General features: G+C 39.4%; 1 non-coding gene across 1 annotated transcript; it reads right to left on the bottom strand.

Moving 5' to 3' along the window:
* Window positions 1-379: 379 nt before the first annotated feature.
* On the bottom strand, window positions 380-451 carry TRNAD-GUC. The gene has a single exon. It is a non-coding gene; the product is annotated as a tRNA-Asp (tRNA).
* Window positions 452-803: the final 352 nt, after the last annotated feature.

Raw genomic sequence — 803 nt, 5'->3', positions numbered from 1 at the left:
GTGTGTGTGTGTGTGTGTGTGTGTGTGTGTGTGTCGACACCTGTCTTTCTTGAAAGAATTGGTGCTATCCCATTTTAGAAGGAAGAAAAAACAAACAAAAAACTGTCACCGAGGTGTTATGCACCCCGCATAATTTAGCAAAATTTGATAATTTTTTGCATAATTTCTTATTATTTTCCTTTACCATTCTTTGTTAAAATTAACAGAATCGCATACTTTCACAGTTTTGAGCTCAGTTTGCATAATTTTAGAATTTTTCTTGCATAAAACGATGGGGACAGAAAAAAATTTTCATTCGTGAGTTCAAAGTTGAAAAAGTGATTGATAAAAGAAAGGGAACGTGTGCGCAAGAGAGTTTCTCTGGGGGGAAAAAATTATCCTCCCCGGCGGGGAATCGAACCCCGGTCTCCCGCGTGACAGGCGGGGATACTTACCACTATACTACCGAGGACACGTCTGAAGATGTTACAAGCCTTGTTGTAATCAACACAAACAAGCTGCTAATCTTACTGTTCATTTCTATTCGTGTCCTGTTATCATACATACGAGGATTCGGTTGTTTTTGTTTGTTTGTTTGTTTGTTTGTTTTTTCCTTTCATTTCAGGTGCGTTCTGCCCGTCAGGTGTTTTATGTACCCTGGCCTTTAGCCACCTTAATGTTTGTAAGTGTAAGTAACTGACGGCAATTGTTCTTGTCTTAACATCAGCTGTTCATGCTTTTAGTATTGGTGTAGTATGCATTTTGTACATGATATTTGTAACTTTTTTCTCTTTCCTCTCTGGTCGTTGACGACGCCCCCCCCC

Source organism: Aplysia californica, unplaced genomic scaffold (assembly GCF_000002075.1).
Source record: "Aplysia californica isolate F4 #8 unplaced genomic scaffold, AplCal3.0 scaffold00013, whole genome shotgun sequence".
Classification (NCBI taxonomy): domain Eukaryota; kingdom Metazoa; phylum Mollusca; class Gastropoda; order Aplysiida; family Aplysiidae; genus Aplysia; species Aplysia californica.
The sequence above is the reverse complement of the archived record's forward strand: the minus strand, read 5'-3'. Positions and strand labels throughout refer to the sequence as shown.